General features: G+C 42.3%; 1 long non-coding RNA gene across 1 annotated transcript in view; it reads left to right on the top strand.

Moving 5' to 3' along the window:
• Window positions 1–25,003, top strand: part of LOC122893914 — an 82,620-nt gene that overhangs the window by 31,888 nt on the left and 25,729 nt on the right. Inside the window, exon 3 of the long non-coding RNA XR_006381718.1 lies at window positions 2,592–2,781. This is a non-coding gene — a long non-coding RNA (uncharacterized LOC122893914). The remainder of the gene's footprint in view (window positions 1–2,591; window positions 2,782–25,003) is intronic.

Genomic DNA, 25,003 nt, shown 5'->3' with positions numbered 1-25,003 from the left:
TGTGCATGCACACACACCTATTTCCTAGCTGTGCTCACAGAAAAGACCTGGAAACCGTGATCATGGGGTAAATGAGCTCTCTAGAGCCCAGACCGTAGTCTTGAAATGTCATTTCCCCCAAAGGAATCTAGAGAAATAGCTAATTCCAGGTTTGAGTGGGAAATGAAGAACATGTGTCTGGAACATACTAGAGAGCGTCATACTAGAGGGTGGAGAAGCCATCAAAGACCACCAGGATTAGGTCAAAAACACTCCGGAGCCAACATGAAGAGGCTGCTGGTGATCTAGGAGGGGGAAATTTGAGCTTTAAAAAGGATAATAAATTTTAATCATTTGGAACCCATTAAATAACTTTGTTTAGTTTGTTGTTTGTTTTTGAAAGATTTACTTAGTTGTTTTAGAGAGAGAGAGAGAACCCACATGAGCAGGGTAAGAGGCAGAGGGAGAGAATATCCAGACAAACTCCTGCTGAGCAGGGAGCCCAATGTGGGACTCAGTCTCATGAGCCTGAGATCATGACCTGAGCCAAAAGCAAGTCAGATGCTTAACTGACTGAACCACCTGGCCTCCCCGAAATCATCAAATCCATGGCTTCATAAAGATAGTTTAAAAATTGATCCCTTTTATAGTATGATGGGAAACCAACTATTTTTGTGAAAATGATAGATGAAGGGAATCATTTATTCTGCTTTTCCTAGGTGAAATGTATCACCGAGTAACCAAATACTAGATGAGGGAAAGCTATATTTATAAAAGTGTTCCAACAGATGGCTTAATGGTAGAAAACAAAGGTTAGAATATTCTAGAAGTAGAATATTACCATTCTGCAAACGCCTCTGAATTATTAGAACATCAGCAGCTGCTGCCATCCCAAAGAGACACACAGACATCAAATTGAGGAGAGAACAAATCAACACCAAACTCTTGCAAAAGATCAGACCAAGGACTGAATCATCCTCTGAATCCAATTGCCCATTTGTAGGACAGGGGGACATAGGGAACTAACTCATGCATGTACAATCAGCAAAGTCCTGAGGGTAGGAGGTCCACAGGTCAAATTTCCAGAGAAGTTGTAGGCAAAAGAAAGGGGTGGAGGAAGGAACCTGTAAACAATAAAAGATTTCAAAGACACATGAAATTTACAAATGGCTGATGCTAGACTCTAGTATGTAGGGATGCAGGCTTACATGATGAACCTGCAAAGTAACACAAGGATATGATTCCAATCAAAGTCAGGGTAGTGTGTATGTTTGTGAAGAGGAAGGCACAGGACACATTGAGGGGCTTTAGGCATGGCAGGCAAAGCTCTACTCCTTGACTTGGGGATGGCGGTTGATAAGGTGTTCGTTCACCTTATACCAATTCATTAAGCTCTGTGTACACTTTGTGCAGTTTTTTTTTTTTGAATCTGTGTTCTATTGTCTAATGGGAGGGTTGAAAGAGAAAAGAATCAGAATAGGAGTTTTCAAATTTACATTATGTGAAGGCCATAAAGGGCTCTGATGGTCAAGAGCATACTGTGTCAAGACACAGTACAATGCACTGATAATGAGCGTGAGGTCTGGAGACACCCCAGCAAGAACCAAATCCCAGCCCAGCCACATAGCAGCTGTGTTATCCTGAGCAAGTTACTCAGCTTCTCTGAGTTTCAGTTTTCTCGTCTGTAAAACGGATCACAGTATAGTTTCTACCTCAGAGTGTCATTGTGAGGTTAAAATGAGATGATCCATTTGACTATTTGGAATATTGCCAGGCATATAGTAAGCGCTCAATACCTGTTAACTATGTTATTTCTTCCTGTTTCTTAAAACTTGCTTTTCTCTCCTATTCGTTTTCCTCACGCCCTGCAACATTATCACTTTCTTAAAAATCCGTGGTGGTCAGGAGGAGGGGAGCAACCTCTTCTAGCTTCGTCTATATCTGTCTTGTCCTTCTATTCTCTGCTTCCTATTCTGTATGTGTGTATTTGTTTATTTTTATTGTTTCAAAGATTTTATTTATTTATTTGATGGAAAGAGACACAGTGAGAGGGGGAACACAAGTAGGGGGAGTGGGAGAGGGAGAAAGAGGCTTCCTGCAGAGTAGGGAGCTTGATGCAGGGCTCGATCCCAGGACCCTGGGATCACGACCTGAGCCAAAGGCAGATGCTTAATGACTGAGCCACCCAGGCATCCCTCCATTCTGTAGTTAAAGAACCCCAAGGAGGCATCTGGCAAGACAAGGAAGGACAAATCCCAAGCGGGCAGTCAGAGTGTGTTCAGTGAGGAGAGAAGGGTTGGGGGAGGGGTTCCTATTTGCCACCGGCTCCCCAGAGTCTCGAACAGTGTATGTCACCACATAAGCATGTACTAGACGTTTGTTGAAAAGATGAATGAAATAACTTGCCGAACACAATTTAGAAAGTGCCGTTCAAATGTCTGCCTTTTGCTTGAAGAGTCTGAAGCGCGCAGGGCTTTGTTTCTGCCTTCCCCTGCCTTGCTGCTTTTCTTTCCTGTTGCCCCATTTCAGTGTCCATGGCTTTGTGTGAGCCAGTCAGTCTAAACGGAGTATCTCTTCATAAAATGTGTATATTGCACTTGTCTTTCCTTCAGAAAGCTCCATGGTGACCCAGCCGTGTGCCTGCCAGCGATCTTGCTGTCCCTTGGAGCTCCTTCCTGTCCTGCAGACGTGTCCATCTTGCCCCGTCTTCCTCTGGTGCCCTTCTTGTCCTCATTCCTGTAGCTGGCTCCTTGCCGTCTGACGATCCACTGCAACAAAGCCTTCTGAAACAGCCTCTCACAGGTAAATCTCTCAAGCTGAATCCTCTTATTTTTCTTCAAAGCACTTACCACATATGGACTTGTGAATAAATATTTGTGGAATTCTTGCAGGAGTTAATGGCAGTTTCAACAAATAAGTAGATACAGGCATGGAAGCATGTGTGTGAGTTGACCTGTTCATTGTCTCTGCCCTAACTTTCATGAAGGTACTACGACTGTTAAGCTTGCTAATTTTTAGTTCTTGGTGGGTGCTCAAGCGACTCGTAGTCCTAGTGGCTTTAATTCTTTACATTGGTTTGGATATTACATGTGCATCATTCTCAATCATTATAGAAGTTTTAAGAAGATACTTAGAGGTATAAAATGGCCCGTTTTCCAAACTGTTCACTTTGTTTGACATGGATTTTTTTTTGGTTATTTGCTTTTTTTTTTTTTAATATTTTATTTATTTACTTGACAGAGAGAGATCACAAGCAGGCAGAGAAGCAGGCAGAGAGAGAGGAGGAAGCAGGCTCCCCGCTGAACAGAGAGCCTGATGTGGGGCTCCATCCCAGGACCCTGGGATCATGACCTGAGCCAAAGGCCGAGGCTTTAACCCACTGAGCCACCCAGGTGCCCCGGTTATTTGCTTTTTTAATTGAAGATCAGTTGACATACAATGTTATATTAGTCTCAGGTGTATAATACAGTGATCTGACAATTCTGTACATTACCCAGTGCTCACCACAATAAATGTAGTCATCATCTGCCAACTTGGTCTCTCTTAACAATCCTGGCTAGAATAGTAAGGATTAGTCACCTTCATTTTTTTTTTTATTTTTTAAAAAAATTTATTTATTTATTTGACAGAGAGATAAATAGCACAAGTAGGCAGAGCAGCAGGCAGAGGGAGAGGGAGAAGCAGGCTCCCTGCTGAGCAGGGAGCAGGGAGCCTGATGTGGGGCTCAATACTAGGACTCTGGGATCAGGACCTGAGCTGAAGTCAGCTACTTAATGACTGAGCCACCCAGGCACCCTGATTAATCACCTTTAATAAAAATTTTAAAAAGAAATGCTGATTCAAAGGGGTACATGCACCCCAATGTTTATAGTAGAATTATCAACAATAGCCAAACTATGGAAAAAGCCCAGATGTTCATTAGCAGATGAATGGATGAGGAAGTTGTGATATATATATAAATGTCACACACACACACACACAGAGCAATATTACTCAGCCATTAAAAAGAATGAAATCTTGCCTTTTGCAACAACATGGATGGAGCTACAGAGTATTAGGCTAAGTGAAATAAGTCAGTCACAGAAAGGCAAATACCCTTTGACTTCACTCATATGTGGAATTCAAGAAATGAAACAGATGAACATAGAGGAAGAGAAAAAAAAAGAGAGAGAGAGAGAGGGAGGCAAGCCATAAAAGACTCTTAACTACAGGGAACAAACTGAGGGTTGCCGGAGGGGAGGTAGGTGGGGGATGGGCTAGATGGGTGATGGGCATTAAGCAGGGCACTTTTGGGGATGGGCGCTGGGTGTCACATGTAAGTGATGGGAATCACTAAATTCTACTCCCAAAACGAATATTACACTCTATGTTAACCGATTGGAATTTAAAGAAAAACTTGAAACAAACAAGAAGAACTACTCTGTGAATGAACAAATAAACAAGTGCATAATATGGTAGCCTCAGGCTGAGAACTGGGGTACGGGGTTCTACAAGATGAAGGACCAGAATCTCATTGAGAAGATACAGCAAGAAGATGGGGAATCCAGGGCCAGGAATATGTGGTTTTAGTGAAGGGTCTGTCTACAGCAAGGCGGACCACCTCATGCAGAGTTGGACTGGAGGGCAGGGCTTAGGAACAGGGACTGAGGGTAATGCCGAGTACTGGGGCCCAGGGATGGTAAGCTGGATTGCCGGGCCCAGTGGGTGCCCAGTAGGCAGTCCCTGAGTCACTGACTCCAAGGGACGTCTCTGGATTTCTGAGAGTGACTAACATCTGGGCTCCCCCAGGACATTAGCATCGCCTGCCTCTGCCAGGTGCTTTAGGTCTCGAGGGGGTGTCTACTTACAGAGTATAGCTTAGAAAGGCTTGAATTTGAGGCTTCATCCTGCCCCTTCATAGCTGTGTGACCTTGGACAAGTTCTTAGCTTTTCTGAGACTTGGATTCATCCTCTATAAAATGAAGACAAAAATACCTACTTTCTGTGGCTTTTGAAGATGAAATGGCCTAACGTGAAGTGCCTCATTGGGTAACGCTTCGACCGGGCTGCAGGTCACCTGACTGTTGGAGACTCTGACTCAGTAAGTCGAGGGTGGGTGCCTAGCATCCATGGTGTTAGAGAGCTTACAGGTGGGGGTGCCTGGGTGGCTCAGTTGGTTAAGCATCAGACTCCCGGTTTTGGCTCAGGTCAGGATATCAGGGTCGTGAGATGGAGCCCCATGTGGGGCCCTGCTCTCAGTGTGCAATCAGCTGGAAATTCTCTCTCTTCCTCTCCCTCTGCCCCAGCTCCCACCTCCCTGCTCGTGCACTCTCTCTCATAAAACAAAACAAAACAAAAACAAAACTTGCTGGTGATTATGAAACTCAAGCTGAGTTAAGCACGATTGGATTGGTGTACTACCTTGTCTTCCTTCTCATTCTTTCTCCCTTTCTTCTTTGTATTCAGTGTGGGTGTTAAGTGGACTCAGGAGATGGTTAGGGGAGCAGAGGCATAAAAAACAAGACTGAGAGTGTTGATGTTGGACATCGATCCCAGCAAATGGCTAAATGAAAGTCACAAAACTAAGGCCTTGGTGCTAATTAGTCAGCTTTAAACGAACAACAAATGCAAGCGTATGGAAGATGGTTCTGCCGGGGACTTCATTTGCATGAAGTAATGTTCCATTCACTTTTCTGGTTTTTCTGTATTTTAAATATTTTAAAATGGCTTTCTGCTGGAGAGCTTTAGACATTCTCAAATAAAGTACAACCCTTCTAAAAAAAAAAGTGGCAGAGTGATTTAAGTTATCTGTGCAACGAAAATTTATTAAGTGCCTACTGGGGTAAAGACTATGGAGATATGATTGATTTCATTCAATAAATATTTATTGAGCACTGCTCTAGGTGCTAGGCTGTATCAGTAAAATCAGTGGGTTGAAGCTTTGGGTCATTTGAGTCTGTCCCCCCATGTGGAGATGTCCAAGAGGCCTTGGAACCGGAGTTAGCAAGAGTCTCTGGGATGGAAGGGCACATGTGGGCAGTTGTCAGCGTATGGGGGTGTTTAATGCCAGGCACTGGTTAGGGGGGCTGGGGAGTGCAAAATGGACAAAGTGCATGGACTGAGCTCTGGGACTCCCCAAGAGGTCTGGGAAACAAGGAGGAGTCAGCAAAGAAGAACAATGAGGAAGGGCTGGTGAGGTGAGAGGCACTGAGCCAGGTGTTGCTTGTGGGTCAGAGTAGAGGACTGAGAAGTAGCCACTGGGTTTCCTGATGGGGAGGCCATGAATTACCCTGACTGGGGCAGCCTGCTATGTAGAGGTTAAAGCCAGCTTGGAGACAGAATAGAGGAATGGTGGGGAGCTGAGTAGGAGAATTAAGTCCAGAGAAGGTTTTTGTTGCTTTTTCTTGTTCAATGGGATTGATTATAGTATTTTGTTGTGATGTGTGTGTTGTTTGAAGGATAAGGAAAGGAAGGATTCTTGATGCCAAAGAGTGGGGTGGGGGTGTGGGAGGAGTTGCTGGAGCAATGCCCTTGAGTAGGTGGGAAGGGATGGATTGCTAGCACAAGTGGGGGGTGGGTGCAAGGATGGGCCGTCCCTGAATTAGGTGTGAAGGCAGCACACATGCACACCGGTGCCAGTGGGTGGGTAGTGGGTGAGTCTGTGGATTTTTTTTTTCTGATGGCTTCAGTTTTCTCAGTGAAATAGACGGGAAGGTCATCACCTGAAATTGGCGATGGCAGAGCAGGTCATCGTGAACTTGCAGTGGGATCCGTGAGTGTGGCTGAGCTTTTCCCCAGTCTTGTTTAGCTGTTTAGGTGCAGGCAGTTTCTGGATTTAACTAGGGCTGAGGTCTTGCCAAGTGATGAAGCTAGAGGGGACAAGGGAGGCATTATGATCATTGATCAGGTAATTGAAGCAGGTGAAAAAGGGAAGAGGGCAAGGAATGGCGAGAGCTGGTGGGATCCGTGGATCTGTGGTTGCAATGGCTGAAGTCTTGTTGTAGTTGGGGCACCCGGCAGAATGAACTGGAGGATTAGGAGGTGAGTGGTCAAAGGGTGAATGACAGTGAGCCTGTGGGTGGTGGGGGGCGGGGGTTCACCACCATCCGTGGCTGGACCACCTTTTGTAATTCTCCCTGCAGTTAGATAGAACCAGTGACTGCTTCTGGCCAATGGAATGGAGGTGGAAGTGATGGGCCCTGTTTCTAGGTCTGGCCTACAAATCCCCCCTCCCACCCCCACCATGCAATTCCCATACCCTCCCTTGGTTCTGACAGGCAGCTGGATGCTGAGAATGCAGGCAAGGACTGTGAGTTCCTGGGGCGTGGCTGCCCCTCACGTGAAAGTCTCTCCATCCAACCCCAATAGAGTGATATACCATGAGACAAAAACAAGCTCTGGGTGTACTTGTTTTGTTTGATTTTGTGATAGTTTACAAAGCACTGATCCCACCCTAACTAAATCAGAGACATTGGAATTACTGGTTTGGGAAGGTATGTCCTTGGGTGTGGTTGACCGAGGGGAGAGGTCAAACAAGATGTGGGGGGGAGGGGAGTTCAAGTGACTGAGAGGACAGATGGTTGCAGGCTCCATCTGTGTGTGTTGAAATCACCAAGAAGAGGGAGGGAAGTGGTACAGGAGGACTGTGAGCCAGGAGCTGAAGTGATCCCATGAGGGGCAAGAGGAACCCGGAGGGGCCACAGCAACAAGGTGAGGTAGTGAGGGCTAGAAGGGGATTGCATTAGAGAGAATGCTGGGGAGTTTTAGCAAGGAGGGAGGCCGGTGGTATCATGGCAATATTTGGGTGGGGAGACAGGGAGGACACCCATTCCTCCTCCAGGCACAGTGCTTGGAAGCATGAGGGGCAAACAGGACTGCTACATGAGACCCCGCAGGGGAGGTGTGCTCGCTTGCAGGAGCCCTAGGGGGAAGGGACATTCGGAATCAATTTTGCAAAAGAAGGACTGTGGAGCCAGAAGGCTCACTGGAGGGCCTTGTGATTGAGAGATGAGACAGAATGGGGGATGAATACAGCCTTCTGGGGAGTAGAAAACCAGAGAGGTGGGCCCACCAGGGAGGCGGCTTCTGGGGCCACAGACACAGTCAGGGATAAAAAACATGATGTGAGTATTCCTGCGGGACCCAAATGAGACAGTGGTGGCTGTTGGCAAAGGGGCTGGAGAGCATGGAGCAGTTTGGGCTTCCTGGGACTCCCATCTCGATCACTGTCAGTGGATGCCTAGAGGTCCAGAGAAACACGGAGTTAATCCTCCTCAAACACCCATCTCCAAGCCTGCAGCCTCCACCTCCAGCCCTGAGGCCCAAAGGAAGAAGGCCTTGGGGAGTTCAGTCTCATGGATGGGAAAAAGATGCACTCTCTCTCAGGATGCTCATAGTAATAGAGAGAGGACATAGGTGTTTGCGTCACTATGCTTCAATGGGCAAATCAGAGCAAATGTCATTTAAAAGGTTGCTCTGTGCACATTGCAGAAAAGAGTCAATACGCTGCCCACTTCCTTGTGTGTGGTTGGGCAACTGTGCACAAGCACCACCCACCCAGGTGAAACTTAGTTAATTCCCTAAGCCCTGATGCCTTGTTTCTCGCAAGAAGGGTGGGCATCACTTGTCCACCAGCCAGCTGCCGCAGCCTCATCTGGACACCAGTTAGAAACGCAGGATTCTGCCCCACCCCAGACCTCCGGAATCCATATCTGTTATTGGCACCAGATTCCCCAGTGATTCACAGGCACTTTCAAGTCTAGCAGTGCTGTGAATGTATTCCTTGTTATTAGTAGGAACAAAGCAGGTGCTTCCATGAAGAGAAAGGCAAGTGTAAGAAGCAGCCCCAGGAAAGATTACATGTTACTCATCAACTTTAAAATCCCAAGTTCACTGCATCTTTTCCCTAACCCTGGCAGTGTAATGGATTCATGTGAACTTCATTAAAAAATAAAACAAACAAAGTTCTTACTTGCATGGCTGGAAAAACATTTCATTGTTTCTTTAGGGAGAGATAGATCAGCACAGACAAAGTTGATTATACAGAATCAGGAAAAAAACAACTCTGAACTTTTAACCTGCACGAGTAGTCATGAGAGTCTTAGAATCATAGAATTCCAGAACGTGGAGCTGTAGCTCTCCATGTTGGCTGTCGATTAGCATCACCTTGGGAGCTTTCAAAAACATAAAAAACACCCATTGTGAGCCCCAAGCCCAGGTATATTGATTTGAGTATTCTCGAGTTTTAAAAAGCTCTGAGTGATCCTAATGCAAGAAGAGTTGAACCTGATGGTAGAAATAAAATTAAGTATGTAATTTTCAGTGATCTATTAGCCAAATTAAAAAGGTAGAAACAAGTGTAATTAATGTTAGTCATATGACGTACTTAACTCAATATGTTCAAAATGTTATTTCAACACATAAGCAATGGGAAAAAATAATGATGAGATATTTTATATTCCTTTTTTAAGTAATGCTTCAAAATCTGTTGTGGATTTTACATGTATAGCACATCTCCACTTGGGTTAGGCATGTTTCAAAAACTCAGTAGATACCTGTGGCTAATGGTATTGTGTTGGACAGGGAAGCTTCAAGGAGTAACTGGTCATACCAGACGGCAAAAGATAGGTTTCCACTTCTGGAAAACCAAATACTGTCCATGTAAAGTAGAAGAGATGGTTTAGGAGACAATTTTTCTATCTAAACCATCTAAGAGATGATTTTAGGAGACAAATATTTTCTATTTGCAAACAACCTCTAAAAGATTACTTTGGAAGTCCAATGAAGAAGTAGGTTTCTGAAGTTTGCAAAATTTCTTCCAAAAAGGGAACTATTGTCTGGGATTGAAGTGATGTAGGCATATCCTTCCATTATGTGGTAGAGAGACACAGGGATACTGTGCTGAGTGTCTCCGCACCTTATGATAGTAGAAAGTATTGGACTTCTACCAGTTTTGATCTAGGAAAAGATAAGAGGGCAGTCATTGGCTACATTCCCTTTTTTTGTCTCCTGGAATTAACCAGTATGATGTATAAGCATCTTTTGGGATTCTGGCGTCTGCATAGCTGAGTCAGTGCTAGAATCAGGGATGTGAAAGGATAAAATTTTATGGCTTGGTCTTCCTGGTCCAGTCCTCCTTCTCTTCTTAGAAAAACAAGTGTCCAGGTACCTGGGTGGCTCAGTCAGTTGAGTGCTGCCTTCGCTCGGCTCATGATCCTGGAGTCATAAGATTGAGCCCTGCATCAGGCTCCCTCCCTGCTCATCAGGGAGTCTGCTTCTCTCTCTCTCACTTGCCTTGCTCATGCTCTCTCTCTCTTAAATAAATAAATGAAATCTTTAAAAAAGACAGACAGGCAGACAGACAAACAAGTGTCTCTCACAGATCTCCCAAACCAGATGCTGGGTATAACAGAGATCTTCTTCCTAGTTAACATTAAATTGGATTCTCAGGATCTGATTTTTACCACAGGCTTTTTCCCCCCTTAAGAAATTAGAGGAATCACTTAGTCAATGGCTTGTGTTAAACTATAACCAGGTCATGTAGCTCTTCTGAGCCTGAGGCAAATAAGGGGGAAAATCTTAGTGCCATGTGCTGAGAACTAGGTTAAACACATTTCCCAGGACAGACTGCAGAAGAGTTGACTAGTGCCGACAGTAGCAGTGTGTGCACAGCCACCCGGGAGGGATGATTTCCTTCCCAACCTCCTCCTGTCCAAGTGCCTATCCTCCTGTTAAGGCTCTTTGTCATTTTCACCAAAATGTCTTTGCTTGCACTAAAGCTATTCCTTTCCAAAGCTGACTATGGTTTAACCAAAGAAAACCCTGAGATGGGCAAGTTATCTTTTAACTTCTCCAGACACTCCATTTTGTGCCCCTCCCTCACCTTTCCCAGCAACACCCCTTCCATCCTGGAGGCCCTGGTGTGTGTCTCTGTTGTCGAAACCCTCAGCAGAGTCATGAACTCATTCACGCCATGGAGTAACCTGTTTACATCAAGGTGAACCATAGCGTTCCTTCTCTTCCCGTGCTTTTGTGGACAAAGAAACAAAGCACTACCAGGCGATAGTGGGTATCAGCTAGGTGGCCCGGGATTTTTTAAAGGTGGATGGAAAATTAGAATAAATAGGCCCCTAAAATAGCACTTTGTAAGCTGTAGGGATTCTCCAGATTGAGGAAAGGATGAAGTTGAAGAACCCTTAAGGGGATTAAGTATGAACCTGCAATAATGATAGCCTGCCACCAGGGGGCACTTTGGCACCTTGGTTGTGCAGTAAAACTATGGAGTTTACCATAGAAAATAAGGTAATTTTTACGTCTTTAAAAATGCAGAATTTAAAAATTATTGCCAAAATTAGGTTTAAAGATGATTCATATGAGTAAGCTATTAAACAAATCAAAGTCTAAGAAAAAACGTACTACCTGTCTCACCACTCTGTTACTGCTTTCTCCATTCAGGGTAAATCTGTTCATACCCACCCCCAACCACCCCCAGTGTCAAGATTACATTTCTTCTGACTCACACGGATTTCTATTTGGGAACCATACCCTTTTATTAGATAAAGGAGAACAGTTAAAGGGGATTTTCACAGTTCAATAGCCCAACCATATTCTGTAACTTTCTCTTTTCCTTTTCTACTGCTATGTGGGATGGAAGGAGCAGCTCTCTGGGTTAAAATATGGGGATTATTTTGTGAATTTGACTATGGAGAATAGTTACATGATATACTGGGGTTTTTTTTTTTTGTTGTTGTTGTTGTTTTGATGAGATAATCTTAGCTGATATTTTCAAGATGTTATTAGGGATTCGAAGGTCAAATTACTCTGAAGTCACCCATTAAGAAATGTCTGACACTGACAAAATGTGTGTGATTTAATCTGTCTAAAACCCCAGTGGTTCCCTTTGCTTAAAGAGGAGTATAAACGCTGTCTAATATGAATGAGTATAGGATACACATAGTGGATTAACTTGAATTAATGCTGAAAGGTAGGCTGAAGACATAAATCTGAGTGTTTGACTCAGGAAGTTGCACTTAATGGGTAGCTGTAGGGAGCCGTTGAAGGTTTTTGAGTAAGAAGGAGGATATTCTTGGAGCAGTGCTTTAGTTGCCTTTTGGGAAAATGGAAAGGACGAGAGGAGCCCCAAGGCTTGGTGAAAGTGGAACCTATAGGAGCATGTAGCAGATCAAATGTGGAGACTAAGGAGGAAAGAGGAGTTAACGATGATTCGGGTTTGAGGACGGGAGGAAGATAATGACCTGAAAGAATAGGGAGGCCGAAAGTTGCTGGGGAGAAATATAATAAACTTGATCTTGAACATGAAGAGTTTGAGGATCAAGCAAAAAAATGTACTGAAGCACTTTCTAGAGTATACAGCACTATGTTCATATAATAAAACAGTAACAATTATACCATTGGTTGAACATGGGGCGTTCATGAATATGAATGTGAACGTGAACATGAAAAAAAAATGAACGTTTTACAGGTGTTTTTTCAGAGACAGGCTGGGCCTTCATTGTCATGAAAATGATCTTTAACTCCAGGACTAGGCCCTGGGCTTATGCATCAGTTGGGACGCATGAGAAACAGTACCAAGTAGCAAAGGACACATAGGACCTCATGCAACAGGAAGTCACTCCAGGTAGTATAGCAGCTTGGATGTGTTGACCTGGATTCTTTGTTGGACAAGGGCATGGACTTTCAAATAGTATTGGCTGAATGCAAACTCAGATCCCACAACTTAACTAGCTGGGTTGTCTTGGCCAACTGAATCTGTGTACGCTTCAGCTCCCCCGTCTTTAAAAGGGGTCTGTCAGAAGTATCTGCTCATAGAGTTGTTGTGAGGTTTAAGTGAGGTCATGCTTGAAAGTACACAGAACAATACCTGAAATACAACATAATTCAAAAACCAATGATGTTGCCAAATGCTATAGATGACTCCATGATGATGGGGAGAAAATAAAAGCCATTCATCACCTTTGGCAAAGGGAGGTTAATTAATGACATTTGGCGGGGTGGGGGGAGTTTTCATAGAGTGGTGGGGAAGCACAAGTTTGTCCTCAGAATGTTAAATTTCAATCACAGCACATAGCAGTAATAGCAGTATCAACAGAATAGTAACACCCCTGTATTTCTTTCAAAGTGGCCTACCTATGGTATTTGTTACACGTTGGGGGAATTGTTTCCAATCTTTCTCATGCACATGAACAAAGTCTAATATAGTAATAATATGCAAAAGAGTAGATGTTTAAATTTATAACACGAAGTGGCATGTTTGTTTTTTCTCAGAAGGAAATTTAACAGTTTTATAATTTATAATTTATAAAAATGAAATCTAATACCCATGTCTATATGGAATACTATATTACCACACCTAAGAATTGCACTGGTGAACACTTAAAAATATTTTCTCAATGCACAGCTTCTAAAACACTGTGTACCCTGCTTTAATATTCTCTACTATAACACTTTTCCTAGAACTCATACAAGATCTAGATCAGTAATTTAATTACATTTCTCACAGATGCTTTTTCAAAGATTCTCCTGAGTCTTTAAATCAAGTTGGCTGAATATTAGTATCAAAATTTGGTTTCTTGAAGTATGATGGTTTTCTAGGCTCACTTCATTTAGAAGATGTAAAATTAGAGAAAGAATACAATCACAGTTTAAAAATACTGAAAAGTAGATACATTACCATTCAATAAATCAGTCTAAGCAAATTGGAATATTTCTTTTAGACTTTAAAAAATACACTTCTTTCTACAAAGTTGTAAATACCCCATACATGCAAGGTTGAACTGCTCTTTAATACAAAGTTAATAATTTTTAGTTGCCTACATAGTCTCCTCAACTATCACTTTAGTTATTGGATAACAATTTATCAATTAAATATACTATACTATACCTATTTATTCCCTTCTAGCTGAACATTAGTTTCTTGTTTTCATTTATTACTGTTAAAAATAATAGTATTTCACATATTTAAGGATATAATCTTTTCATATATGATATTTTTCCCATTTTCTTAGAAGTTGCACTGAGGATCAAAGGGAATGTGCATTTATATAACATTTTGTATATACTCCCAGATTATTCCCCAAAGGAAGCATCCATATGTGTGTGTGCCTGCGTATATGTATAATTTTGCTGATAGAAATTGATGCCTTATTTTAGTTTGTAATTCTCTGATTCCTTGTAGGTTTGAATCCTTCCGTAATTGTCCCTCTAAGATTATTTGCTTATTCAAGAGCTCTTTTGTGTTGGCCTCATTTATAGGGAACCAATTTTAAAATCTGTTTAAGGTGAATGGTTACCATCAAGTTAGATTATTATTTTTTAAAAGATTTTATTATTTATTTATTTGACAGAGAGATCACAATTAGGCAGAGAGGCAGGCTGGAGGTGGGGAGCAGTCTCCCTGCTGAGCAGGGAGCCCTATTTGGGTCTCGATTCCAGGACCCTGAGATCCTGACCTGAACTGAAAGCAGAGGTTTAACCCACTGAGCCACCCAGGCACCCCCATCAAGTTAGATTATTAATTGCTCTCTGATACTCTCCACCCTCACCAACCAAAACATAGATTTCCATCTGGAGTTATGTTTTTGAAATGTAGCCGCAACAACAATGGGCTTTAACACAGCTAAATAACTTGTGTACTAAAAAGAATAAATTACCTGAAATACTTCCCTCAGAAAAAAGCTTCAGAGGTCCTTAAAGAGAGAGAGAGAGATTTAACAAGCGAAGTATGATATATGAGTAACGTGAAGAACTTCTAGAAAACAGTCAGAAATTTGAAAGCATTTATTACAAGTAGGTTGGTAAGACTGATGTGTATTAGCCTGCCAGGAAGGAGCCCAAACCGATTCTAGCAAAAATAGTAAGATGAAAGGAGAAGGGAGAGAATGTATTGGTGGGTTGGAGGGAAATCCCAAGTCAGGGATCCAGCTGAACCTTGGGAAGAGTGGGGGACGGTGGGACTCTCCAAGAGTACCTCCTTTCTCTCCAGCTCTTGTCTCAGCATCTCTTTTAATCACGTTTATTCTTTTTTCTTAAGGTCTTTCTGTCTTGGATCCAAAATTAATTGGCCAGGGTTAACAGAGAGCCCACCCCATGTCCCGGTCTACTACAGCTGCGTGGGCAGTGCCTCCCCAGAGCACAGAGACATGGTGCTTCCTCCTGCAACCCCTGGGGCAGCGTGGGAGAGGGTTGAAGCAGTTCCTAGAATATAGGAGCTAGGCAAAGGATTAAATAGTGTGCATGCTCTACCTGCTGCCCTGTTTTCTTTCCTGCCAGCTAACTGCAGCTTTAGTTCTGCGGGAGCGCTTAGTCTACTGTCACGTCACGTGACCGTTCCCCCAATTGGCTAGATAAACTGCACGTCCTGCAACATAAGTGTATACCTATGATATGTAATCTTTTTGTATATTTCTGTTCATATACAAACAATGTAGGGTCAGTGCCTAAGTGATTATCTTGTGTGTGTATAGATACAAAAATGGAGATATTTTTACAATTGCGTCTGTGAGAAAATTCTAAGAAAATAAAAAACCCTATTTTCTTTGGGCACATAAATTTTAGAAGTACGGAGCTATACAAAGATACACAATTTCTGTTTTGCGTGGCTTCTCAGGGTCTTTCCTGCTTTATAAATCCTTAAGTTTAGGAAGCCAACAGTCTATCTTTCTCTCTCTCTTAAAGGTCTATAATGTACTATATACCTATTCTATATTAATTTGAGAACATCTGTAAACACCTTACGTATTATGAAGAATGCGGTTTGGCAAATGCTGGCTTAGGTTCAGAGATGAAAACGAATTTCCCTTTGGAAAAGGGATGACAAATTGTGAATGTTAAAGCCTAGAGGACAAGGCAACTGGAGGAAATAAGCACCTTTGGGAGAAAACCAGCCAGAGGGAGAATGTGGGTTGCCCTTATATTTTTCTATTGACTTCTAAAGCAGTGAGCTCTGCTTTCTTATATTTTCTCTTTCTATTTCGATATCCTTATATTTTTCTATTCATTATATTTTTCTATTGACTTCTAAAGCTGTGAGCTCTCCTTCTTCTAGTGTAAAACACTAGATTTAAATGTCTCTTTTCTGGCCCACCAACTATCTTTTTCAGTGTGTTTGTAATGACTTATGAAACACCCTGCCTTGAAATTTAGCACTGTTTGGAATGTTTCTGTATAAGCTTAAGATCTGGATGTTGTTCAAAACAGCAAGAGGTCTAGCTTCTGCCTTCAATTAAAACAATTCTCTCATTAACTAGATACAGTAGTCACTAGATCTTTCAGCCTCTTTATTTCTCTCTCTCTCTTTGCTCTCCTTACCTGTATCAATTTTTTTTCCTTCTACGTCAAGAGAAGCAATATTTTTTCAGAGGCTACTCTTATACCAATAAAATTTTTTATTTAAAAATTGAAATTCCTGGTTTTAATATCCTGTGAGGCTGGCTGGTACTAGATACACAGAACTTTTAAAGTCTTTATTGTACCTTAAATGTTAGTTTAGCCTCACAAAGCAATTATTCATTCAGTCGCTATCTGTCGTACACTTATTATGGGTCTGGATTTCTTCTAGGTGCTAGGGCTATAGCAATGAACAGATACCTACCCTCATAGAGCTTCCATTTGAGTGTGTGCGTGTATGTAGTCAAATGACAATATAATGCCAAATAGATAAGTACTAGGAAGAAAAATAAAGCAGAATAAAGGGATAAAGAATGACTGAAGGTGCTGTTTCAGATAGGATGGCCAGGGAAGTTCACTTTGTTCAGTTAACATGTGAGCAGAGACTTGAACTACACGAAGGAGTCAGTCATAAGGCTACATAAGGGAAGGGAGTTCCAGGCACCTGAAAAGTAAGTACAAAGGTCTGAGGCAGGCATGTGCTAACTGTGTTTCAAAAGCTAAAAAGAGGCCACAGTGGCTGGAGCCCAGTGACTGAGGGGCAGAGAGACGGAAGTTGGTACATACGCGGCTGTATTTGAGTGTGTGCTAGAGGAGAGGCAGATCATGAAGAGCTCCGCAGGCCGGAGAACAACTTCTTATTTTATTCCAAGGATGACAGGATGTAAAAACCAGGATATAAGACATCAGGGACACTATCATGGATGTTCTTCTATTACCCATTCTTCCTTCCAACCCTACGGCCAAAAACTTCTTACATGCAAGGGAAAGAAACACAGGTACTATCTGGCAAACACTTTGGGATTAGGGCCATAGGGAAATAGCAGAGCTGCCAGTGTGAAAATCACAGTGAAAAGGCTCTTTCTGAATGGGATGAGCATCACTGCTGCCTTTGGGTTCAATCCGTTGTCTATAAATATCACCGTTAATGCAACCCATTAACTTGGTGATGGGGTGAGGAAAGGCAAATAGCACCGTGTTGGAACTGACTAACGGTGAGTCAGAATTGCTCTGTTTCTACCTGTAGACCTTAAATGAATAGAAAGCTATTTGTAGGTACAGAGAGGCATGCTGGCACAAGTTGGGAAGAAGCAGAAATCAGGTGACACTCAAGACTTCCTGGTGTCAGGAGCAGAGAGCGTTTTTTCTGTACGCTTAGAAATCTACTTAAGATATAGAGAGTTTAGGTCTGAGGAAGTAAGCCGCCCTCTCTCCTCCTTGTAAACATCCATCACAGTGGGTTTCATGCAATGTGCTCACGGCTAACTCCTAGAAACGTCTTTTTAATGGCACCCAGAAATGGTGACAGGTTTGAGGTACCAGGCCCTGGTGGTGCGACTCACTCATCGCTCTGCGCTTGGTAGCTTTCTGTGTGAGCCCTGGCTTTGCCCTCAGGGAGCCCTCTTGTTTCTCCTCTCTCCTTCCCCATCGCAGAAGATGCAGCCAGAAAGAGACGAGGTTCCAGTTCTGGCTCCACATCTCCGTTGCCTTATGTCTTAGTTAGCACTCACAGAACCTTCCAGGGCCTCAGTTTCCTCATTTATAAAATGGGGACAACAATACATACCTGTTGTATTAGGATGTAAAGTGCCCGGCATTCAGAAAGCACTTGCAGTAGATTGTGCAATGCAGTAAATACTAAATTAAGTTCAAGTAGTAGTATCCTCATCCAACCGTTGAGGAAACAGAGTTTGGAGAAATGAAGCATGAAGAATTTGCGAATTGATAAAATGGTAGGGATGAAGTTTCGGCTTATGGCTGCTTGAATCTGGAAACTGAATGCCTTCCCGGACCCCGGGTGGTCTACTGAGAGAATGTTACCATTAGCAAATACTTAGTGTTGCACTGAAAGAGTCCACTGAAAACAGAACAAGGGGCCATGGAGCCAGAGGTCTTACTCTTCTGGCCTAGCCTCCGAATCTCACTGCACTCTGAATAATCAGTGTCCCAGAAACAGACCCAATCCTGCTGCTGATGGCTAAGTAGAAACCTAATCTTGGGCAACACTAGAAAAAGATGCTTCTAGCCTGGTTTTGTTTGTTTTGTTTGTTTGTTTTTAGTCAGTCCTCTTCTTAGCAGTCTGTTCTAGAATCTTCCAGCGTATACAGACAACCTCATTTTGAGCCTGACGCCCTTTCACAGGGGCCTCTGCCACTCTAATAGTTTGACCCAGACATGAAGACAGATCTTAAATCTCACTGTAAGCATCTCTTTTTTGGAATAAATAGCCCTAGTTCTTTTCAATTTCTCATAAGATCTGTTTCCTTGGCCTTTTAATAATTTTCCCAACTCTTTTTCTGGATGTTTTCCAAGCTTCCCACTACTTGTCTAAATAACTGAGTCCAAAATTGGACTTTTAATTCTAACAGAGCTCTGAGAAAAATGAACTGGAGGACCTGCCCCATGGTCCTGTATGTTCTCCCCCTGCTTATATGCCCTAGGGGTGTGGTCCACGGTAACTCTATAGCACTATTGAGTCATTTTCCTTGCTGTGAAGAAATGCCAAGTTTAGTAAAAAGAAAGCAATAAATTAGGAAGCCAGGGCTTTTAATCATGTCTAATAGAGCTTCTGTTGTTACTGCAGTACTGGTCAATCTCCATACATACCCTTTTTGTTCTAAGGAAAAACATAAAAATGAGTTCTTTTTTTTAGCATCAGAAATTTAAAAAGCATGTCAAGCAACTGGACCAATTAAGTGCAGCATATTAGTATTTTTGGCCCAAGCACAGCAGAATCCCCAGTTAATAAAAGACTGGGGAGGGACCCATTGGAAGTAAGCAAATAAGCTAAGATAAAGACTTTACAGCACAAATTATTTTCAAGTTTTTGACCAGAATTTGGTATTTTATTTATAACTTTTTGGGCACTTTTTTTTTTTTTTAAAGATTTTATTTATTTGAGAGAGAGAGACAGACAGAGACAGAGACAGAGAGACTGACAGAGAGCACAAGCAGGACAGCGGGGAGGAGAGGGAGAAGTAGGCTTGATCCCAGGATTCTGGGATCATGACCTGAGTGGAAGGCATAAGCTTAAATGACTGAGCCACCCAGGCACCCCCTTTTGGGGGGCTTAAAAGAGAATACTTGGAATAAAGAAAGTAGCAGCTTATTGCCTTTAAAAGACTCTCATATACATCTAGCCACAGGGAAGCATGTTCATAATTTGATATTTAAACATTCAGTATTTGATTTGGTTAATTACTTTAAGAGTTATTATCATTTTCTTAAAAACTTCTTTTTTCAAAATTCTTCCAAGTGATGGTTTTATTGCATTTTTAGTCAGTGCCTTTTTCCCCTATGGGAATATATTTTTCCATTTTCATAGAGTCAATGAAAAAAAATTTCCATTTACATATTTTACATTACATATCCACTTACATAACAACAACAACAAAAAACCTGTTATCTAACAAATTGATTAAGCAGACAGATGAGGCTAAGATCCTGTCTCCCACACTAACCAACTGTGTGACCTCGAACAAGTGACTAAAACTCTGTGGCTTAAGTTTTTGTGAAGACAAATATACACAGAGTTTGTAATATAGACTTGGAACAATGTAATGGTTCAAAAACCATTAATGGTAGTTAACAAAGATGGAAGTTGTACTTTTAGTTCTTAACTTCTTCTATTTATTAAGTTAATTTAAATTCTGGTCTAGTCCTTTAAAGTATTAGTCATTTCCCTATTTTAATAATCTCATCATTGATAAAAACATGGAATATTGGTCAAATTAATAAACCTTTAAAAGTCCACTTGAAATGCTGCTTATAAAATTGAACTATTTTCTTGCTTTTGTTTCTCTGGCTTTACCTGAAAAGTCTTTGTTATTTCTTCAAGAGGCTTTATTAACTTGTGGCATTTCTATTATTTATGAAATTTGTGTGTGCTTTATGTCATGTGTGTTTTTTGCCAACCAACATGCCATAGTTTATGTAATCATTCCCCCCCTCCCCAGTCACATGCCTACCCCTTTCTTTCCTGTGGTTACAAGATAGTTTAGTTTTTTAAAATAAGAACTTCTGTTTTCCTGATTTTATATACGCAGGGCACTTTTTTTTTCCTCTCATAGAGTTTGTTTCCTGACAATTTTTCTAAGCCAATTAAAAACTTGGGAAACGATTAGTACCAAGTTTCTGGCTAACAAAACATATGCAAGTGGATGAATAACATTGATGTTCAATTTTTCTCTGCTAATGGAAACAAAAATGATCATACTCTGTGGTAGGCTGTCACTTTGGTAACCTAACAATGCCCCATGACTTCCGGTAATCATATTCTCGTGAAGCTCCCTCTTACGTTACCCTAGACTTGGTCATGGAACTGTCTTTGGCCAATGGGACATTAGCAAGTGTAATACAAGTGAAAGTCTGAGAAGTGCTTTGATATTAGGGCTTGTTTTCTTGGAATATTTGGTCTTGGAAGCCAGCTGCCATACTATGAAAAAGCGCAAGCAGCCATGTGGGTAGGCCTAGGTAGAGGAGCACCAAGGCCCTGGCCAACAGCCCTCACTGAGATCCCAACTCACAGCCAGCGCTAACTTGCCAGCCTTGTGAGTGAGCCGTCTTGGAAGTGGGCCACCCAGGCCCAGTTGAGCTGCCACAGCTGACACAATGTGGAGTAGAACCAACTGTCCCCACTGGATCCTGACCAAATGACGGAATCGTGAGCAACTAAATGATTGCCATTGTTTTAAGTTTCTATGTTTTGGGATGGTTTCTATGTAGCAATAGATAACAAATGTATAACCACTCTCCTTCCTGACCTTAGGTGTATAGTTAAGAGAAACTGGCAGCAAACCAGCTGAGTGCTACATCGATGCTACTAGACAAGTGTAAATCTCACTCACCTAAGACGTAATTAATAAGACCTTGAGAACGAGGGGGCGCCTGAGGCTTAGGTGAGCATCAAATGGTACTTTTCTAGAGCGGGGAATAGTTTCATTCCTCCTACACTTCCTCTGTGGCCCCCCTGCGCTTATCGACATTCATGGAGGAGTAGGCAGTCAATAAGACAATGTTCCCATCTGATGGAATTTGTTTATCCTCCTTCCAGCTCGGTTGTTTACCAGGATGCCATACTTTTGATAGCTTGAAGTCTGACTTACTTTCTCATCCCTTACACAGCATGAAATGTTGATGAATGTCCCCCAGGTTGCTAGCCAAGAGAATGAGCAAGTGGGTCATTAGCCCATCTTTAAGACCACAACTGACAGAGATGACAGAAAGATTGAGATCTTACATGTACCTCATTCATGCTTGAAAGATAATTCTTCCACATGTATATCATCTGTGGGTGGAAAAGCTCTGTCTGTTCCTTTCTGCAGTGACCAGGGGTCCCATGACCCCAGATTTCTTGGGAGAATGTTTAGTGGGCACCTCTTTGCCCAAGTGCCTCTTCAGCACTCATCAGACTTGCGGTGGCTCTCCAGACAGCTCCCTCCTTGGTGTGGGAGGGAGTAGGTGGGTTTTAGTAGCTGAGCAAGCCTGCAGGGTGAGGCAGTTCTTAGCGCCAGCTAGAGAGAAGATACAATGGATGGAAGGTTCCAGGTTCCTCCTCTGCTGAGCAGCTGACAAGAAGCCAAACTTTGGAAATCCTGGAGGCGTAGAAAAAAGTGAAAGAGAGTTTGTTGCACCATAAATACTTCAGTTACTCCAAAGTAGATGAATCGCTGCTCATTTCAGGACATTATGGAAGGTTAAGATGGTTTCCTTGTAGGGAGACAGTGCAATGTGATAGTTGCAAGAATGGGCGCTAGGGTTGGGCTGCTCCAGGTCTTAGTTATCATTCATTGCCTCCTAATCTTGTGACCTTGGTTGGGGATTTAATGTTGCTATTTCTCAATTGCCTCCATCTGTAAAATGGGGAAATGATACCTGCTCCATGAATTGTTGGGAAGAGCAAATGTGCATAGTAAATGCTCAATAAACATCACCCATTAGTGTTCGCTATTCTTTCCTTAAAAACAGCACTTTCCTTCCACTGACTGTGCATATTTTTAAATCTGCAAAGCAGAAAGGACTGTTTTTCACTACTATACAGACCCACTTTTTTGGATGCATTCTGTTTTCATTTTCTCATAAGAAACCTACTTGCAAGTTTGAAACTTTCTAGCTTTGGAAAACCTTTAATCTAAAAATATATTTTAAAGCCATATCTCATGAGTCTTCTCATGCATTTAGGCATTTAAATCTTCTGTGTAGTCAAGAATTAAAGTAAAGCATATTCTTCACAACTCATTATAGTATATAAGTAGGATTTGTGAGGCAGCTCTGAGTGGTTTCTGGCTGCGGGAAGTATTTGATCATGCATCCTTCTTGGAGCAGTCCATTCACCAGAGAGCCTTAGGATCCCTGTTGCATGGGGAATCTTCCAAGAAGTTCTATGCTGGGGTCTTCATTGTCAAGCCAGCCAGGTTCATCTGTATGCACACAGGTCAGTTTATTGACAGAGCTTGACAAATACCACATTTTATATAGCATTTCCTTTCTCTTTCTCTCCCTTCCCTCCCTTCCACTCTTCCCTTCCTTTCCCTCCTTCTTCTCTTGCTTTGGCACTTTCTTGCTCTCTGTAATGTTAAGCTTTGCATTAGTTTCCTTCTGAGATACATAGGGCTGCTGATTTTTTTATAACCACAGGACAAGTGGCAATGAAGGTCATCCATGTAATCTTTAAACTTTACCTTGTAAAATGGGAATGTGTCCCTTACTCTCCATTCAAACGGTGTTTAAAGACTGGGGTGGAACTTTCTGAGGGTCTTCAATCCTCCTTCTTCCTTTGGTAATCAAGGCAATGAGAAGCATGGCTTACAGTCTCCGCACAAGTGTGTAAGACTCATGGACTCTGGAATTAGAAAACTGTGTTCCCATTTTATAACCACTCTTTTTAAGTTACTTCTATGCCCAATATCCACTCAGTAGGGATTTACCTGTTAGTTCCCTCCTTTTGATGTTTTCCAGTCCAGTTACTTCTAGTAATGGGCTCAGCTTGGGTGCCAGATTATAGCAGAGTCACATTTCAAGTACTTGTTTTGACCAGATACCTGAAGGGCACAAATCTTTCTGTTGATTTATAGGTCCATTCATAACATTATGCCCAAGTAGTGTGTGGGGGGCCTGGATCTTTCTGACTCTCCAGACTTGAGAAGTATCCTGTTATTAGCAATGTGTCTGAGTCCTAGAATCTGGAGAAGTGCTCTATGGCTTTCATGAATAGGTGAGAAATGTTCAGTTGGTGCCTCTGGAAGGTAAGGAAGTTTAATTATTTTCATGATGGCTTTTATCAGTATTTGATAGCAGTATACCATGGCTCATTTGATATAAAGAGCATGGTAAGATGATGGACTCTTTTTTAACTATCTAATACTCTGAGAATTTCCCTCCAAGGAAGTACGGTGTCTTATTTCTTCCTGTGTTCACTTAGCACAGTATCTTGACAGCTGGTAGGCACAGAGCAAGGACTGCCTAAATGCGTGCTCTGATTAAAGCTTCGTCAATTCTCATCAACTAAATGCAGTCATTTTGTGATTAAGGCTCCTAAGTTCTGATGTTGGCAGAGAATTCATCGCCAGGACAAATTCTGTGTATTTCTTCATAGTAACACAAGGTCTAAGCCATGCATGCTCTTCTGCTTTCCCAAGACCAAGGGGAATGTTGCCCTGGGATGTGGAAATCTTGGTTTCCTGGATAGGAAAGTTTAGAGAGGAGACTCAAATGAAGGTCAATGGATAAGGGTCTGGGGGCTGCTCCAGAGTCCTGAGATCACTTGCCAATCATGGTACGTGCTACAGGGATGGGAATTTGGTGGAACAGAAACAGGAGTAAAGTAAAGTAAAGTAAAAACTTACACTTACACCCCCCGCCCCCCAACTCTGAAGTTGATCTGTTACTGACATCTGTGGAAAGGAAGAATAAAGAACCTCTTCCTTCCAGGACCACTTTGAGAAGAGATTGAGGTGGCTGTCAGCTCCCTCTTCCCGTACATTTTTTGGTATGTAGCCCAGCCCTCTCACTGTATAGATGAAGAGACCGAGGATCAGAGTGGAAAAGTCATTTCTCAAACCCTATCAGCTGCAGGGCTAGGGCTAATCCAGGGCTCTCAACTCTCTGGTGCACCACTCTTCTGTCAACTTCCCACCCAAGGCTCCACCGAGTTCCATTCTCAGACATCTGCTCCTGGCCCCTCTTGAGTTATCATAATTCCAGTACACAAGGACTTGCCATGTTGCAAACACTGTACACTTGCTCTGTATTTTATTTAATCTTAAGACTTTCATAAGGTGGGTCCAGTTATAATCCCCACATCATGGATGAACCACTGAAGTTTGGAGAGGTTAAGTAGCTTAGGTTACCATAGCTAGTGCATATTTCAAAGTTCAAGCTCTTAAACACTGTGCCCCACGTCCCTGCAAGGGCCATGATTGGTTTGCCATCTCTGTTCCTGTAGAACTTACAGAGCTTGCTTTTTTTCTACTTTGGTTTGCCATCTCTGTTCCTGTAGAACTTACAGAGCTTGCTTTTTTTCTACTATCAGTAATTCATGTTTAAGTGGAAATAGCCTGTGTATTAGTTTTCTAGGGCCTCCATAAGAAAGACCCACAAACTGTGTGGCTTAAATAACAGAAATTTATTTTCTCACAGTTCT

This window comes from Neovison vison, chromosome 13 (assembly GCF_020171115.1).
Source record: "Neovison vison isolate M4711 chromosome 13, ASM_NN_V1, whole genome shotgun sequence".
NCBI lineage: Eukaryota > Metazoa > Chordata > Mammalia > Carnivora > Mustelidae > Neogale > Neogale vison.
The sequence above is the reverse complement of the archived record's forward strand: the minus strand, read 5'-3'. Positions and strand labels throughout refer to the sequence as shown.